This window comes from Chiloscyllium punctatum, chromosome 42 (assembly GCF_047496795.1).
Source record: "Chiloscyllium punctatum isolate Juve2018m chromosome 42, sChiPun1.3, whole genome shotgun sequence".
In the NCBI taxonomy this organism is placed as follows: Eukaryota; Metazoa; Chordata; class Chondrichthyes; order Orectolobiformes; family Hemiscylliidae; genus Chiloscyllium; species Chiloscyllium punctatum.
Window position 1 is genome coordinate 40,175,475 of NC_092780.1, and position 18,815 is coordinate 40,194,289.

Genomic DNA, 18,815 nt, shown 5'->3' on the forward strand with positions numbered 1-18,815 from the left:
CATTTAAAAACATGTTATATCTTGGAGCTATGGAAAATGATCTTAAGAGCCTCCAACTTCTTTCCATCACATTGCTGACCAGAAATCGATATGATTCTTACCATCTGCCATTGGTTTATTCTCAATGTGTTATACCATTCTTAGGGATACATCAATCCTGGAATGGAACTTGAACCTGGAGCCTCTGGTTCAGAGGCAGGGACACTACACACTGCACCAGAAGACCTGACATTTACATTACATTAGATATTCCTTGGGGGGGGTTTTAGGTTGTGTTATTATGCAATACATTGCTGATACCATGAGGTGGACTGCCTGGATACCAACCACCTGATTGTGGTTGGGCTAGAGCGTTACCAACAATGCCAGTGTGAGGAGTTGTTCAGCAGTCTATGGTGGAGGATCGGCCACAAATAGTTGTCAGCAGAAGACCCTCTTGTCTTGTGTAATAAAGAAGTAGTTTAGCAGGACGTGGGTTACATTAACAGCATGTGGGAGAGAAGACACATGTGCCTTCAGCAGAAGACTGGGCCATTCAACAGCTATGTGATATCATCCAACTGGGCAGAGCTTAGTATAGCTTAAACATGAACTCTTTCAGAATCATTACCTTGTACATCAGGCTTTTCAACAGGTCCCAGGTTCTCAGTATACATTAGCAGAAAAGCCTTAAACTGTGGCATTTCTCCATTGAGCCTTTGTACACTTCAAGAAGGTCAGGGCTGATCCCATCCCACAATATCTAAATCAACTCAGTTTCTGGGAAATAATGATCACAATACAAATGAAGTTTGAAATAATGTACTTTACAAACATGAATCTTAAACCTAAAAATAGCCAAATACATTGGAATGAGGGAAAAGCTGGTAATGGTTCATTAAGTAGATAAGTAAAAAGTTCAGTAGATAAATAAACAGTGGGAAACATTTAAAGAAATAATGCAAAATGTTCAACAAAAATTAATTCAATTTAAGAACAAAACTTCAGCAAAAACATGCTATCCATGGTTTATCAAGGAGGTCAAGTTCAGTATTGGATGTTAAAAAAGAGATTTTGCAAAGAATATTCATAAATCTGGGGATTAGGAGTGTTTTGGAAACCATGAAAGAACCACCAAAAAGATGACAAAAAGAGAGGCGATAGAATTTTACACATAAATAAAAAGGAAGAGAGTAGTTGAAGTAAATGTTGGTCCCTCGAATCAGAAACAGGTGAAGTTATCATATGAATAAATAGCAAAGACATTGAATAAATATTCTGACCTATCTTCCCTAAACAAGACTAAAATATGTACCAGATATACAGGGTGAACTAAGGGCTATTAAGAAGGAGGAACTTGAGAAATATAGAAACAAAAAAAAGGAGCAGGAGTAGGCCATTCAGCCCTTCAAGCGTGCTCCCCCATTCAATATGATCATGGCTAATCATCCAACTCAGCCATATTGGATGAAACCCTGTTCCTGCTTTCTCCCCTTTGGCCCTAAGAACTAAACCTAACTCCTTCTCAAAAACATTTGTCCTCAACTGCTTTCTGTGGCAGAGAAATCCTCACCCTCACCATTCTCCGGGTGAAGAAAATTTACATAATCTAAAGAAAAGGGATCAGAAAAATTTAAGAGAATAAAGTCTAACATTTTACCAGGATCTGTTAGTCAGATTGTCTCTACAACTATTATTTTTGAAACTATGCATGTACTGCCGATAATTTTCCCAAATTCAAAGCACTTTCATTGGATTGAAAGTCAGCAAATGCAACACCACTCTTCAACAAAGGAAGAGGAAACAGTATAGGGAGCTACAGGCCAGTTATCCTGATAATTGTGATCTGGGAAATACTGCAACAATATTAAGGTGGTTTATCAATTACTTAAATCATTTCATAATTAGACAAAATATGTGCACAAATTTGGTCTCCTTATATAAAGTAAGATATACTTGCCTTGGAGGTGATAGGATGAACATTTATTGGGATTGGCTCCTGCCCAATGAGAGGGTTTTCCTGTAATGAGGGGCTGAGTAAATTGGGTCTATATTTTCTAAAGCCTATAAGAATGAGATGTGACCTCACTGAAACCTTCAAGATTCAAGCATTTTGACAGGGTAGGTACTGAAAGGTCATTTCTTCTGACTGGGGAATCCAAAACATGGGGTCACATTCTGAAGATAAGTCTCATGATAAGGGGCCATCAATTTGCACTGAAAGGAGAGGAAACTTGTGAAGTTTTGGATTTCTCAATCCCACAGGATTATTGGCACTTCATCATTGATTGTTTGTGCTGGCATTGACAGATTTTTTAGTCTCTGAGATTCAAGGGAATTGGGAAACCAATAGAGAAATAGAATTAAAGCTTTTTATCCAATGATTGTAGTGTATTGAATGGTGGGACAGGCTCAGTGAGCCATATGATCTATTCCTCCTATTTCTAATATGGTTATCACAGGCTGTCACTTCCAGGAATACGTCTCTTCTCAAAAGACCTGACAGCCTTTGTCAGCTTGTCCAAAGTTGGTGGTTTACATGGTTATCGCACTTGTTGTCATTTGCAGTCTCTGGAATAGAAAACAGGAAGAACTGAGTGGCACAGTGGTTAGTACTGCTGCCTCACAGCTCCAGGAACCTGCATTTAGTTCCACCCTCACGTGACTGGCATCTGTGTGGAGTTTGAATGTTGTCCCTATGTCTGTGTGGGATTCCTCCAAGTGCTCCAGTTTCCTCCCACAGTCCAAAGATGTGGAGGTCAGGTGGACCGATCATGCTAAATTGCCCATAGTGTCCAGGGGTATGCAGGCCAGGTGGATTAGCTATGGGAAATGCAGGGTGGTTCTGGGTGAGACTGTTTTAGGCAAGTCAATGTGGATTTGATGGGTTGAATGGCCTGCTTCCATACTGTAGGGATTCTGTTATCTGTGGGCTCCTCATTATGCAGTTTGCCATAAAAGAATTTAACAATCTTAGCCATTAGGCTACGATGATGGTATTGAGCTGTCCTCTTGCTTCAAGCTGCTAATGACCAAGCTCTCTACGTGTGCCTTTGGGATAATGTTTTAGGAAATAATAATGTCTCATCTAATATGACAGTAGTCAAACATGCTGAAGTCAATGTAACCTGTATTAAATTACTTCTTGGTACACCAGCATGTTCCTGTTCTGTCCCAGACTTATTTGCAGTTAATTATTTAAGACCAGTACACCCTGTTAGACTGGTATGAGTAGAAGGTCAGTGGCAGTAAATCTAACCAAGGAGATCCAAGCAGAATCTCTAGGCTTTTCTAGACATGTTCTTCTGTATCTCCTTTTGTTTTCCAACATCTTTAAAGATGAAAAAAAAGCAACTCTGTGGTGAGTTGATCAGGTACAGTTTTTCTATTTCCTTTTTTTATTGTTTTATCGAGTGATTTGGTGAAAACTTTCCTTTTTCGTTTACCTAAGCTAAAACTAAAGTTAAATTTAAGGTTAAAAATGGCAGGAGATCACAGGCCCATGTGGGAGTTCAGGGTCAGAGCTGATGTCCCTGGCTCCTTCACGTGCAGGAAGTGTGTCCAGCTGCAGCTGTTGTTAGAACGCATAATGGCTCTGGAGCTGCGGATGGATTCACTTTGGAGCATACGCGATGCTGAGGGAGTCATGGATAGCACATTTAGTGAAGTGGTCATACAACACATTAAGATTGCTGAGAAAGAAAGGGAATGGGTGACCAGAAGGCAGAGAAAGAGCAGTAAGGAAGTGCAGGTGTCCCCTGAGGTCATCTCCCTACAAAACCGGTATACCATTTTGTATACTGTTGGGGGAGAAGGCTCACCATGGCTGGCTCTGCTGTACAGAAGGGCAGAAAAATGAGTGGAAGGGCTATAGTCATAGGGGATTCAATTGTAAGGGGAGTATGCAGGGCGGTTCTGTGGTCGAAAATGAGACTCCTGAATGATATGTTGCCTCCCAGGTGCACAGCTCAGATCGGCTGCAGAACATTCTCAAGGGGGAGGGTGAACAGCCAGCTGTCATGGTGCATATCGGCACAAACTATAAAGGAAATAAACAGGATGAGGTCTTATAAGCAGAATTTAGGGAGTTAGGAGCCAAGTTAAAAAGTAGGACCACAGAGTTAGTAATCTCAGGATTACTACCAGTGCCACGCGCTAGTCAGTGTAGGAATGATAGAATAAGCAAGATGAATGCATGGCTTGAGAGATGGTGCAGGAGGGAGGGATTCAGATTTGTGGGACATTGGGACATGTGGGACATTCTGGGGGAGGTGAGACTATTACAAATTTGATGTTCTCCACCTGGGCCGGACTGGAACCAATATCCTTGGGGGCGCTTTTGCTAACGCTGTTGGGGTGGGTTTAAATTAATGTGGCAGGGGGATGGGAACCAAATGAAGAGATTAGTGAACAGTAAGGAAGCAGTAACTAAAGCCTGGAAGGAAATAGATAATGAAGTCAATGTGACTAAGGGGAAGAGGAGGCAGGGAGCAGATGATGAACGCAAAGGGACTGGTGGTCTGAGGCAAGAAGTGTAGTTAGTAAGGCAGATAAACTTAGGCTTGGATTAGTAGCTGGAAGTATGATGTTATTGCTAATACTGAGACTTGGTTGAAGGTAAACATCTCAGGATATTGATGCTTCAGGCAGGATAGAGATGGAGGTAAAAGGGGTGGAGGAGTTGCATTCCTGGTCAGAGAAAATATCATAGCTGTGCTGAAGGAGGGCACTATGGAAGACTTGAGCAGTGAGGCAATATGGGCAGAGCTTAGAAATAGGAAGGGTGCGATAACAATTTTGGGGCCGTACGACTGCCCTTGCAACAGCAAACGTGAGATAGAGGTGCAAATATGTAAACAGAACATGGAAAGATGCCGGAGCAACAGAGTAGTGGTGATGGGAGATTTTCCCAATGTTGACTGGGATTCACTTAGTGATAGAGGTCTAGATAGAGCAGAATTTGTAAGGAGCATCCAGAAGGGTTTTCTAGAGCAGGATGTAAATAGTCCAACTTGGGAAGGGGATGTACTGGATCTGGTGTTGGGAAATCAGCCCAGCCAGGTGGTTGAAGTTTCAGTAGGGGATTACTTTGGGAATAATGATCACAAGAACATAAGTTTTAGAATAGTCATAGACAAACACAAGAGTGGTCCTAAAGGAAGTGTGCTAAATTGGGGAAAGGCCAACTATACCAATATTTGGCAGGAGCTGGGGAATGTAGATTGGGAGCAGCTGTTTGAAGGAAAATCCATATTCGGTATGTGGGGGGCTTTTAAAGATAGGTTGATTAGAGTTTAAGAGAGATAGAAATAGCAAGGTTAGGGAACCATGGATGACAGGTGAAATTATGTGACTAGCTAAGAGGAGAAAGGAAGCATACATAAGATCTAGGCAACTGAAGACAGACAAAGCTTTGGAAGAATGTCGGGAATGTAGGACCGATCTGAAACGAGGAATTAAGAGGGCTAAAAGGGGTCATGAGATATCCTTAGCGAGCAGGGTTAAGGAAAATTCCACAGCCTTTTTTTATCTATAACGAGCAAAAGGGTAACCAGGGATATGGTTCGCCCACTCAAGGACAAAGGAGGAAAGGTATGCTTGGAGTCAGAGAAAATGGGTGAGATTCTTAACGAGTACTTTGCATCAGTATTCACCGAGGAGAGGGACATGGCAGATATTAAGGTTAGGGATAGATCTTTGAGTACTCTAGGTCAAGTAGGCATAAGAAGGGAGGAAGTGTTGGGTATTCTAAAAGGCATTTAAGTAGAAAAGTCCCCAGGTCCGGATGGGATCTACCCCAGGATACTGAGGGAAGCGAGAGAGGAAATAGCTGGGGCTTTAACAGATATCTTTGCAGCATCCTTGAACTTGGATGAGATCCTGGAGGACAGGAAAATTGCTAATATTGTCTCCTTGTTTATGAAGAGTAGCAGGAATACTCCAGGTAACTATAGACTGATGAGCCTGATGTCAGTGGTCGGGGAGCTGCTGGAGAAGATACTGAGGGATAGGATCTATTCCCATTTGGAAAAAAATGGGCTTATCAGTAATGGGCAGCATGGTTTTATGCAGGGAAGGTCATGTCTTACAAACTTAACAGAATTCTTTAAGGAGGTGACAAAGTTGATTGATGGGGGAAGGGCTTTGATTGATGGTCGTATACATGGACTTTAATAAGGCATTTGATAATAGAACATAGAACATAGAACATAGAACAATACAGCACAGAACAGGCCCTTCGGCCCATGATGTTGTGCCAAACTTCTAACCTATATTAAGCACCCATCCATGTACCCATGCAAATGCCGCTTAAAGGTCGCCAATGATTCTGACTCTACCACTCCCACGGGCAGCGCATTCCATGCCCCCACCACTCTCTGGGTAAAGAACCCACCTCTGACATCTCCCCTATACCTTCCACCCTTCACCTTAAATTTATGTCCCCTTGTAACACTCTGTTGTACCCGGGGGAAAAGTTTCTGACTGTCTACTCTATCTATTCCTCCGATCATCTTATAAACCTCTATCAAGTCACCCCTCATCCTTCGCCGTTCCAATGAGAAAAGGCCGAGAACTCTCAACCTATTCTCATACGACCTATTCTCCATTCCAGGCAACATCCTGGTAAATCTCCTCTGCACCCTCTCCAAAGCTTCCACATCTTTCCTAAAGTGAGGCGACCAGAACTGCACACAGTACTCCAACTGTGGCCTAACCAAAGTCCTGTACAGCTGCAACATCACTTCACGACTCTTGAATTCAATCCCTCTGCTAATGAACGATAATACTCCATAGGCCTTCTTACAAACTCTATCCACCTGAGTGGCAACTTTCAAAGATCTATGTTCATAGACCCCAAGATCCCTCTGTTCCTCCACCTGACTAAGAACCCTACCATTAACCCTGTATTCCGCATTCTTATTTGTTCTTCCAAAATGGACAACCTCACACTTGGCAGGGTTGAACTCCATCTGCCACTCCTCAGCCCAGCTCTGCAACATATCTAAGTCCCTTTGCAAACGACAAATGCCCTCCTCACTGTCCACAACTCCACCTATCTTCGTATCATCTGCAAATTTACTGACCCACCCTTCGACTCCCTCATCTAAGTCATTAACAAAAATTACAAACAGCAGAGGACCCAGAACTGATCCCTGCGGAACTCCACTTGTAACCGGGCTCCAGGCTGAATATTTACCATCTACCACCACTCTCTGACTTCGACCGGTTAGCCAGTCTTCTATCCAATTGGCCAAATTTCCCTCTATCCCATGCCTCCTGACTTTCCGCATAAGCCTACCATGGGGAACCTTATCAAATGCCTTACTAAAATCCACGTACACCACATCCACTGCTCTACCCTCATCCACATGCTTGGTCACGTCCTCGAAGAATTCAATAAGACTTGTAAGGCAAGACCGACCCTTCACAAATCCGTGCTGGCTGTCCCTAATCAAGCAGTGTCTTTCCAGATACTCATAAATCCTATCCCTCAGTACCCTTTCCATTACTTTGCCTACCACAGAAGTTAGACTAACTGGCCTGTAATTCCCGGGGTTATCCCTATTCCCTTTTTTGAACAGGGGCACAACATTCGCTACTCTCCAGTCCCCTGGTACCAACCCCGTTGCCAGTGAAGACGAGAAGATCATTGCCAACGGTACTGCAATTTCCTCTCTTGCTTCCCACATAATCCTAGGATATATCCCGTCAGGCCCGGGGGACTTGTCTATCCTCAAGTTGTTCAAAATGTCCAACACATCTTCCTGCCTAACAAGTATCTCTTCTAGCTTAACAGTCCGTTTCACACTCTCCTCTTCAACAATACGGTCCCTCTCGTTCGTAAATACTGAAGAGAAAAAGGTTCCCCTTGGTAGGCTGATGGAGAAAGTGAAGTTGTATGGGGTCCAGAGTCTTCTAGCTAGACGGATAGAGAACTGACTGAGCAACAGGAGACAGAGAGTAGTAGTGGAAGGGAGTTTATTAAAATGGTGACCTGTGAACAGTGATGTTCCACAGGGATCCATGCTGGGACCACTGTTGTTTGTGATTTATATATAAATGATTTGGAGGAAGTATCGGTTGCCTGATTAGCAAGTTTGCAGATGACACCAAGATTGGTGGAGTAGCAGATAATGAAAGGGTCTGTCAGAGAATACAGCAGAATATAGATAGATTGGAGAGATGGGCAGAGAAATGGCAGATGAAGTTCAATCCAGGAAAATGCGAGGTGATGCATTTTGGAAGATCCAATTCCAGAGCGAGCTATACAATAAATGGAAAAGTCCTAGGGAAAATTGACATACTGAGAGATCTGGGTGTTCAGGTCCATTGTTCCCTGAAGGTGACAATGCAGGTTAGTAAAATGGTCAAGAAGGCTCTCCTTCATTGGATGGGGTATTGAGTACAAGAGTTGGCAGATCATGTTACAGTTGTATAGGACCTTGGTTCGACCGCATTTGGAATACTGCGTACAGTTCTGGTCACCACATTACCAAAAGGATGTGGATGCTTTGGAGAGAGTGCAGAGGTGGTTCACCAGGATTTTGCCTGGTATGAATGGTGCTAGCTATGAAGAGAGGTTGAATAGATTAGGATTATTTTCATGAGAAAGACAGAGTTTGAGGGAAGGTCCTGATTCGGGTCTAAAAAAATCATGAGCAGTATAGACGGGGTAGATAGCAAGAAGCTTTTTCCTAAAGTGGGGGCTCCATTACCCGGGATCACAAGTTCAAAGTGAGATGGGAAATGTTTAGGGGAGATATGTGTGGAAAGTTCTTTATGTAGAGGGTGGTGAATGCCTGGAATGCATTGCCAGCGGAGCTGAGAGACGGGCATGATAGCGTCACTTAAGATGTATCTAGACAGTTACATGAATGGGCAGGAAGCAAAAAAAACCAACCCTTAGAAAATAGGTGACAGGCTTGGATGGAGGATCTGGATCGGCGCAGGCTTAGAGGGCCGAAGGGCCTGTTCCTCTGCTGTAATTTTCTTCATTCTTTCTTTTTATGAAGAACCTCTCGATGCTAGTCTTGATTGCTTCCCATCACCTCAATTGATCCACTGTTTCACCATTCTCCTATTTTTGTAATACTTTTAACATCCTCGATGTTTTCTTAGATCAGCAATTTCATGTCTAATTTCCACATTTCCCAGGACCTTCAGCCAGCAGGATCTTCTAGCTGCAATAATAAGGTTCTTGTCATCATCACTATTACCCTGACTTCATTAGGTGTGAGAGGAGCACTTGGAAAGTAGCCAGTAACTCATTCTATAATGTTGGGATGCACACTTTGGTTAACCAGACTGGTGGATTTTTGTAGATTGTGTGTATACAAAGAAATGGCTGCCCAACACCTCCTTAACTTAGGAGATGGTGAAGATGGGTCCCTGCAGCAGACAAAATGGGCTGAGAAACAGGAATTAATTCCTCCTGACCTGATCAAAGACTCTCCAATGGATACCATGTGACCAGTGCCTTTCAGCGCTGAGGAATGGTCTTCTACACTCCAGCAAGAACTACAAGTCGGCATTGGCTTTGCTGAAGTTATCACATAGTGATTCATACACTCTCCCTTTAAACACATTTTAAAAAAATAAACATATATGATTGAAAGTCCAATCAATGCAGTCAGCTGTGCTGCTCTCAGCACTGAGATCTCTTTCTGGATATCTCTGGTATCTGGAGGAATACTGTAGGGCTGATATTGGCCTCATACAGTGAGTTGGAGAAATCAAATGGTCTCCACTTGTTCTGGCTTTCCCCCCGCTCCATGCCGTTCCTGGTTTTGCAAAGTGCTTTTCCCTGTCACTAATTTCCAGCAGGTTTCAGAGCTGGGATTTGCTGGGTACTGCATTTGGAACTCAAGGATTATTCTGTGCCTCGGGCATTTTGCTGTTTATTTGGACACTGGTGGTTTACAAATCCCACACGCATCCTGCTGCACCCCCCCCCCCCCCCCCCTCCCAGACACCCCATCATCTGTTGAGTGATATTCTCTGCTGTCTATCTGGATAGACACCTTGGTGATTCCTCCACCCACTATAGTTTCTTTGCAGCTATAGAAGATGTGATACCTACCCAGTTATCTCTTCCCTCCTCACTATCCAAAACCTCAGACACACATTCCAGGTGAAGCAGTGCTTTACCTGCACTTCACACAACCTAGTTTTCTGTATTCACTGCTCACAATGTGGACTCCTCTGTATTGGGGAAATGAAATACACATAGAGCAACTGCTTTGCACAGCACCCACATTCTGTTAACAAAACTGACACTGAGCTTCCTGTTGCCTGCCACTCTGACGCATCACTGTGTTTCTTGGCCAATATCTCTGTCTCAGGATTGTTGCAATGCTCCAGCAAAGCTCAATGCAAGCTGGAAGAATAGCACGTATTTTGCACATGGGATCTCTGCAGTCTTCAGGACTTAATATTGTGTCCAATCATTTTAGGGCCTGACCACCTTCTCCCATATCCTTATACGAACCCCCATACACCTGACCTTAGGAGGTGATGACCTAGTGGTATTGGCTATTAATCCAGAAATCTAAAATAATGTTCTGGGGACCTGGGTTCAAATCCCACCACAGCAGATGGTGGAGTTTAAATTTAATTTTTAAAAATCTGGAATTAAGAGTTGATTGATGATCATGACACCGTTGTCAATTGCTAGAAAAACCCATCTGGTTCACAAATGTCCTTTAGGGAAGGAAATCTGCCATGCTTCCTGGTCTGGCCTACGTGTGACTCCAAACCCACAGCAATGTGGTTGACTCTCAACTGCCCTCTGAAATAGCCTAGCAAGCCAATCAGTTGTATCGATCGCTAGAAAGTCACAACAAAGAAAGGAGACCGGACAGATCATCTGCCATCATCCTTAGAACCAGAAAAGACAATGGCAAAAACACAAACAATCCTGTCGACCGTGCAAAGTTCTCCTTACCAACATCTGGGAGCCAGTGCCGAAATTAGGAGAGCTGTCTCACAGACTAGTCAAGCAACAGCCTGATATAGTCCTTCTTACAGAATCATACCTCACAGATAACACCCCAGACACCACCATCACCGTCCCTGGATATGTCCTATCACACTGGCAGGACAGACCCAGCAGAGGTGGCAGCACAGTGGTTTACAGTCAGGAGGGAGTTGCCCTGGGAATACTTGAAATCAACTCTGGACACCATGAAGTCTCATGGCTTCAGGTTAAACATGGGTAAGGAAACCTCTTACCATGTACTGTCCTCCTTCAGCTGATGAATCTGTACTCCTCAATGTTGAATAACACATGGAGGAAGCACTGAAGGCGGCAAGGGTGCAAAATGTACTCTGGGTGGGAGATTTCAATGTCCACCACCAAGAGTGGCTTAGCAGCAGCATTACTGATTGAGCTGGTTGGGTCGTAGAGTCATAGAGATGTACAGCATGGAAACAGACCCTTCGGTCCACCAGATCCATGCCAACCAGATATCCCAACCCAATCTAGTCCCACCTGCCAGTTCCTGGCCCATATCCCTCCAAATCCTTCCTATTCATATACCCATCCAAATGCCTCTTAAAAGTTGCAATTGTACCAGTCTCCACCACATCCTCTGGCAGCTCATTCCATACACGTACCACCCTCTGCGTGAAAAAGTTTCCCCTTAGGTCTCTTTTATATCTTTCCCCTCTCACCCTAAACCTATGCCCTCTAGTTCTGGACTCCCCGACCCCAGGGAAAAGACTTTGTCTACTTATCCTATCCATGCCCTTAAAAGTTTGTAAACCTCAGCCTCCGACGCTCCAGGGAAAACAGCCCCAGCCTGTTCAGCCTCTCCCTGTAGCTCAGATCCTCCAACCCTGGCAACATCCTTGTAAATCTTTTCTGAACCCTTTCAAGTTTCACAACATCTTTCCGACAGGAAGGAGACCAGAATTGCATGCAATATTCCAACAGCCTAACCAATGTCCTGTACAGCTGCAACATGACCTCCCAACTCCTGTATTCAATACTCTGACCAATAAAGGAAAGCATACCAAACACCGCCTTCACTATCCGATCTACCTGCAACTCCACTTTCAAGGAGCTATGAACCCGCACTCCAAGGTCTCTTTGTTCAGCAACACTCCCTAGGACCTTACCATTAAGTGTATAAGTCCTGCTAAGATTTGCTTTCCCAAAATGCAGCACTTCGCATTTCTCTGAATTAAACTCCATCTGTCACTTCTCAGCCTATTGGCCCATCTGGTCCAGATCCTGTTGTAATCTGAGGTAACACTCTTCGCTGTCAACCACGCCTCCAATTTTGGTGTCATCTGCAAACTTACTAACTGTATCTCTTATGCTCACATCCAAATCATTTATGTAAATGACAAAAGGTAAAGGGCCCAGCACCGATCCTTGTGGCACTCCACTGGTCACAGACCTCCAGTCTGAAAAACAACCCTCCACCACCACCCTCTGTCTTCTACCTTTGAGCCAGTTCTGTTTCCAAATGGCTAGTTCTCCCTGTATTCCATGAGATCTAACCTTGCTAATCAGTCTCCCATGGGGAACCTTGTCGAACGCCTTACTGAAGTCCATATAGATCACATCTACTGCTCTGCCCTCATCAATCCTCTTTGTTACTTCTTCAAGAAACTGAATCAAGTTTGTGAGACATGATTTCTCACGCACAAAGCCATGTTGACTATCCCTAATCAGTCCTTGCCTTTCCAAATACATGTCCATCCTGTCCCTCAGGATTCCCTCCAACAACTTGCCCACCACCGACATCAGGCTCACTGGTCTATAATTCCCTGGCTTGTCCTTACTGCCCTTCTTAAAAGTGGGACCACGTTTGCCACCCTCCAGTCTTCCGGCACCTCACCTGTGACTATCAATGATACAAATATCTCAGCAAGAGGCCCAGCAATCACTTCTCTAGCTTCCCACAGAGTTCTCGGGTACATCTGATCAGGTCCTGGGGATTTATCCACTTTTAACTGTTTCAATACATCCAGCACTTCCTCCTCTGTAATATGGATATTTTGCAAGATGTCACCATCTATTTCCCTACAGTCTATATCTTCCATATCCATTTCCACAGTAAATACTGATGCAAAATATTCATTTAGTATCTCCCCTATTTTCTGTGGCTCCACACAAAGGCCGCCTTGCTGATCTTTGAGGGGCCCTATTCTCTCCCTAGTTACCCTTTTGTCCTTAATATATTTTTAAAAACCCTTTGGATTCTCCTTAATTCTATTTGCCAGAGCTATCTCATATCCCCGTTTTGCCCTCCTGATTTCCCTCTTAAGTATTCTCCTACTTTCTTTATACTCTTCTCAGGATTCACTCGATCTATCCTGTCTGTACCTGACATATGGTTCCTTCTTTTTCTTAACCAAACCCTCAATTTCTTTAGATTCCAGCATTCCCTATACCTACCAGCCTTCCCTTTTACCCTGACAGGAATATACTTTCTCTGGATTCTTGTTATTTCTGAAGGCTTCCCATTTTCCAGCCGTCCCTTTACCTGTGAACATCTGCCCCCAATCAGCCTCCAATCAGCTTTGCTTAATACCGTCAAAATTGGCCTTTCTCCAATTTAGAACTTCAACTTTTAGATCTGGTCTATCCTTTTCCATCACTATTTTAAAAAGAATAGAATTATGGTTGGTGGCCCCAAAGTGCTCCCCCACTGACACCGTAGTCACCTGCCCTGCCCTTATTTCCCAAGAGTAGGGCTAGTTTTGCATCTTCTCTAGTAGGTACATCCACATACTGAATCAGAAAATTGTCTTGTACACACTTAACAAATTCTTCTCCATCTAAACCTTTAACACCATGGCAGTCCCAGTCTATGTTTAGAAAGTTAAAATCCCCTACCATAACTACCCTATTATTCTTATCGATAGCTGAGATATCCTTGCAAGTTTGTTTCTCAATTTCCCTCTGACTATTGGGGTGGTCTATAATACAATCCCAATAAGGTGATCATCCCTTTCTTATTTCTCAGTTCCACCCAAATAACTTCCCTGGATGAAATTACAGGAATATCTTCCCTCAGCACAGCTGTAATGCTATCCCTTATCAAAAATGCCATTCCCCCTCCTCTCTTGCCTCCCTTTCAATCCTTCCTGTAGCATTTGTATCCTGGAACATTAAGCTGCCAGTCCTGCCCATCCCTGAGCCATGTTTCCGTAATTGCTATGATATCCCATGCTAGACTGGGTCAGGACCAGGTGGTGAAGGAACCTAAAGAGGAGAAAACATTCTTGACCTCATCCTTACTAATCTGCTGGCATCTGTCCATGACAGTATAGGTAAAAGCGACCACCGCACTGTCCTTGTGGAGATGAAGTCCCTCCTTCACTCTGAGAGTGACCTCCATCGTGTTGTGTGGCACCTTGCGAAATGGGACAGACTTCGAACTGATCTAGCAGCTCAAGACTCGGCATCCATGAGGCACTGTGGGCCATCAACAGCAGCAGAGCTGTACTCCAGCACAATCTGCAACCTCATGGCCTGGCATATCCCCCATTCAACCATTACCATCAAGCCAGGCCATCAACCTGGTTCAATGGAGGAGAGTGTCAGAGGGCATGCCAGGAGCAGCATCAGGAATATCTAACAATGAGGTATCAACCTGGTGAAGTTACCAAAGAGGACTACTTGCATGCCAAATGGCATAAACAGCAAGTGATAGACAGAGCTAAGCGATTCCGCAACCAACGGATCAGATCTAAGCTCTTCAGTCCTTCCAGATCCAGTCGTGAATGGTGGTGGACAATTAAACAACTCACTGGAGGAGGAAGCTCCATAAATATCCCCATCCTCAATGATGGAGGAGCCCAGCACATCAGTGCAAAAGATAAGGCACAACAATCTTCAGTTAGAAGTGCCGAGTGGATAATTCATCTCAGGATCCTCCAGTGGTCCCCAGCATCACAGATATCAGTTTCCAGCCAATTCGATTCACTTTATGTGATATCAATAAACAGCTGGAGGCACTGGATATTGCAAAGGCAGCGGGCCCTGATAACATTCCGGCAATAGTACTGAAGACATGTGCTCCAGAACTTGCCACGCTGAGCCAAGCTGTTCCAGTTACAACACTGGCATCTACCTGACAATGTAGAAAATTGCCCAGGTATGTCCTGTCCACCAAAAGCAGGACAAATCCTACCTTGGCCAATTCATCTGGCTAGCACATCTTTGGATTATGTGAGGAAACCCACACAAACACTGAGAGAAAGTGCAAACTCCACATAGACAGTCACCTGAGGTGGGAATCAAACCTGGGTCCCTGGTGCTGTGAGGCAGCAGTGCTAACCACTTAGCCACTGTACCACCCTGAATACAAAACAACATTGACTGCTATCACAGCCAACCCATTGTCAGCCACTAATAATCCCCATTAGCAGCTATTGACTCTCCCAGGCTGACCTTTGCCATTTCCTTTGTCCGCCCAACTGTTTTTCTTTCTCAAGGCTCTATCTCCACCTATCAGTGACTCCTTCCTTTTTCTCCACCCATCTTCAGCATATCAACCAATCTTTTTACAGCCCCAATCTGTTTTGAAGAAATGTCACTTGATCTGAAACATTAATACCTGCCTTTTGACCTCTTGAGCTTTCTCCAGAATTGAGTAGGGTCAAGGCTCACCTAACACTCCTCACATGCACTTTCCTGCCCTTTCTTCATCACCCTTGATTCCCAACTGATCAAGCATTAAATATCTCAGCATTAAATATCCACAAAAATTTTGCCCCACAATTTTGTAGCAAGGAGTTCGAAAGACTCACAGCTCTCTGACAGAAGAAATTCTTCCTTATAATAAATTGGTGCCCTTTTTTTCTGAGGCTATGCCCTTTAGTCTCAGACTCTCCATGAGGGGAAACATGAAACATCATCTCAGCATTTACCCTTTAAGAAGCCTGTAAGTTTAAAGAGCTAAGCTCTTATTCTCCTAAATTCTAATGTTTTTAAATATGAGCCAGGTCTGACTCCAACCAGCAGAGATTCCAGTTTTGCTATGGTTTCTTGATGCCACATTTGGTTTAATGCAGCCCTTGTAACAAGGGCTGAGACTTTCACCTCCCCTCTAGAATTCAGCTCTTTTGTCCATGTTTGAGCTAAGGCTGTAATGAGGTCAGGAGCTGAGTGACCCTGGTGGAACCAAACTGGGCGTCACTGAGCAGGTTATTGCTGAGCAGGTGCTGCTAGACAGCAATGTTGATGACACCTTCCATCACTTTACTAATGATCGAGAGTAGACTGAAGGGATAGTAACTTGTCGGGTCGGATTTGTTCTGCTTTTTGCATATAGGGCATACTTGGGCAATTTTCCACATTATGAAGTAAATATACTTAAACAGCTTGGCTAATTTGTGTTATGTTCCGGAGCAGAAGTCTTCAATACTATTCTCATAATGCTGGAAAAGCATAGAGGGTCAGGCAGCATCCAAGGAGCAGGAGAGTTGAAGTTTAGAGCATAAAAGTGAATCAAATTGGCTGAGGACTCAATACTGTAATTGTAAGGACCATTGGAGGAGGCCAATATGGATCATTCATTTGACACTTCTGGCTGAAGATTGCCGTAATTGCTTCAGCCTTATTATGTACAGTAATGTGTACTCCCCTATCAGAGAGAGGGTTGGTGGAGGGTTGCTTTTCAGACTGGAGGTCTGTGACCAGTGGTGTGCCGCAAGGATCGATGCTAGGTCCGCTGCTTTTTGTCATTAATATAAATGCTTTGAATGTGATCATTGGGGGTATAGTTAGTAAGTTTGCCGATGACCTCAAAATTGGAGGTGTAGTGAACAGCAAAGCAGGTTACCTCAGAATACAACAGGATCTTGGTCAGATGGGCCAATGGGCCAAGGAGTGGCAGATGGAGTTTAATTTAGGTAAATGCGAGGTGCTGCATTTCAGAAAGGTAAATCAGGGCAGGACTTATAAACTTATTGGTAAAGTCCTGGGAGTGTTGCTGACCAAAAAGACGTTGAAGTGGAGGTTCATAGTTCCTTGAAAGTAGAGTCTCAGGTAGATAATATAGTGAAGGAGACATTTGGTATGTTTTCCTTTATTGGTCAGAGCATTGAACATAGGTGTTGGGAGATCATGTTGCGGCTGTACAGCACATTGGTTTGGCCACTTTTGGAATATTGTGTGCAATTCTAGTCTCACTCCTTTAGGAAGGAAGTTGTGAAGCTTGAAAGGGTTCAGAAAAAAATTACAAAGATATTGCCAGGGTTGGAGGGTTTGACTATAGGGAGTGGCAATAGGTCAGAGCTGTTTCCCTGGAGCATCAGAGGCTGAAGGATGACCTTATAGAGGTTTACAAAATCATGTGGGGCATTGATAGGGTAAATAGATAAGGTCTTTTCCATGGTTTGGGAGAGTCCAGAACTAGAGGGCATAGGTTTAGGGTGAGAGGGGAAAGATTAAAAGGGATCTAAAGAGGCAACCTTTTCATGCAAAGGGTGGTGCATGGATGGAATGAGCTGCCAGAGAAACTGATGGTGGCTGGTGCAATTATAACATTTAAAAGGTATCCTGCTGGGTACATGAATAAGAATGAGAGATATGGGCTAAGTGCTGAGCAAATGGTGAGCTGTGAGGGTTTTTTTCTTTTTATCAGTGTAATTTCAGTGAGAGGATGCAAAAAAAGAGAGAAATGCTGAAATTAAAGTTTTATTAATACTTGGGTTAAAAAAAGGAAAGTTTCAATATAAATTGTGCCATGCTGTGAGTTTTTGATGTTTAAAATTTTGGTTTGTTAAAACACTGGTTCAGAAAGTCCTTTTAATTATAGGGAATAAGCAGGCAGGGAAAGAGTTAAGTTCTTAGTTTTGTGAAACAAGAGGTTCAGCTGAGCATGACTCAGATCAGATAAGAACTTACAGTTAACAATGGGGTGCTGGAGGCAAGGATAATGGGTTAACAAGATGGAAAAGCAGTCGCTATGTAGAACTGTTTAACAATATTGGAAGCATTCAGTACGCAAGGTCAGCTAACAAAGGAAAAAGTATCCATTGTATAAATCTAGTTAACAAGGTTAAGAACATTCACTGTATAACAGTAAAGGGCTTGGTCTCTGCTATTGATATTTGTCGACTGTAACGATCACTCAATTAATATGTATGTTGCCTTATCTGGATGCTGCTCCTGTAAAGTGACTATATACTTCATTGAGAAACTACTCTTCCAGAGAAGACCGTGAACTCATCTCTCTGTGCACATGGGCGATCATTCTCTCTCTCTCTCCAGGGCCCTGAATAAAGATGAAAGAGGTAAAACTACACTGGATCTCTGAGCATTTTGCTTCAACTGAAGGGGAATGGGGCAGCAATGGGACTAGATTGATTTAGGATATCTGGTCAGTATGGATGAGTTGGACCGAAGGATCTGGTTCTGTGTTGTACATCTCTATGACTCCATGACTATGATTCTGTCATTGAGGATGGGGGTATTTGTGGAGCGTGTTCCTCCAGTGAGTCATTTAATTGTCCACTAGCATTCATGACTGATGTGGCAGAATTGCAGAGCTGATCTGTTAGACAGATTTTGCAGTTTGGTTTGCAGCTAATCCTGTTTGGTATCTTCGACAGGTTGAAACCTCATTTTTATGTTTGCCTGTTGTTGCTCCTGACATTCCCTCCTGTAGTATCCACTGAACCAGGGTTGTTCCTCTGGCTGAATGATAATGGTAGGTTAGAAGATATGCTGGGCAGTGAGGTTGCTTCTGTTAAATCTGAACAATTGTCATATTGGACTTGAAGCATTTACTCTTCTTTAGCTCTCCACAGATGCTGCCAGACTTGCTGAGTTTCTCCAGCAATTTCTGTTTTTATCACTAACTTTATATTCC

General features: G+C 43.5%; 1 protein-coding gene across 1 annotated transcript in view; it reads left to right on the forward strand.

The window, feature by feature from the left end:
• The window catches only part of LOC140465914 (integrin beta-3-like), a 99,508-nt gene that overhangs the window by 4,666 nt on the left and 76,027 nt on the right, over positions 1-18,815 (forward strand). The window lies entirely within an intron of this gene.